At 52.3% G+C, this 931-nt stretch overlaps 1 pseudogene; it reads right to left on the bottom strand.

Moving 5' to 3' along the window:
• Positions 1–41: 41 nt before the first annotated feature.
• Positions 42–882, bottom strand: LOC102748110 (chromatin target of PRMT1 protein pseudogene; annotated as a pseudogene).
• Between the last annotated feature and the right edge of the window lie 49 nt (positions 883–931).

The following is a 931-nucleotide window of genomic DNA, read 5'->3' as shown; positions in this document are numbered from 1 at the left end:
CACAAACTGGTGGCAAGTTAAGTCCATAGCCTATCGTGATAGGTCCTTCCAGCATCAATCAGGTTTCTTCTCCATCTGTTATCTCAAGGTTATTTACAGATGTGGTGACTTTTGAACAAGAGTCTCTCACAGGAGGGTGGGCAGGTTTCAATCATTGGTTTCTGGATCTGTTTGTGCCATGTAGGCATCCAACTCGGCATCCAGGTGTCCTTTTATTTTCGACATGTATGCATCCAACTGGTTGTCCAGCTGCTCCTTGGTCAGCACAGGGCGAGTGAGGGCACCTCTCCCTCATCCACGTCCTCAGCCTCGACCTCCAAAGCCCCCTCTTCGCCGACCTATCATACCCCGACCTCTACCACTGATTCTGCCACGACCCATAGCTCCACGCCCTAGGCCCCCTCTCTCAGGACCTCCACGACCTGGAACACCACCTCTTCTTAAGCCCATTCGGGGAGCTACGGCTCATCCACCTTGGAGCGACATCCCACCCCTAAGCAGGGTTCTGGTGGCACGTCTCCCACGTAGTCCTCCTCCGGGTAAGCCTCTCTGGATTATGGGCAGGTTTCGTCCTCCGATTGCTCCCCTGGCCAGGGTCCCTATGGGTCGGCCTAACAGTGCCTGGATGTTGCTCTTACCCAGGCGCTGCTTTAAGCTCTTCTGCTTAAGTTTTAATGCTGCCTGGACAGAGGGTCTATTCTCCATCTGCTGGGCCAGTCTTCTGCTTCTGGCACTGGCTAGCTGCTGCTGTTGCTGCATGGAAGCCCGAATATTCACTGGCATCGGCTGTGTGTTCTTCAGCATATTAGTAAAGCGCTCATTTAGAGACATCTTGGTGGTGCTTTTTAGCACAACTTTCGCCGCTGACTGTGCAGCCATCTTCAAATCTGAGTAAGCAGTATCTCTCATAGGTGGACCAAAAAAAAAAAAA

This window comes from Leptonychotes weddellii, unplaced genomic scaffold (assembly GCF_054177405.1).
Source record: "Leptonychotes weddellii isolate Sample4059 unplaced genomic scaffold, ASM5417740v2 HiC_scaffold_41419, whole genome shotgun sequence".
Taxonomy (NCBI): domain Eukaryota; kingdom Metazoa; phylum Chordata; class Mammalia; order Carnivora; family Phocidae; genus Leptonychotes; species Leptonychotes weddellii.
This window is presented reverse-complemented; position numbering and strand designations above follow the sequence as displayed.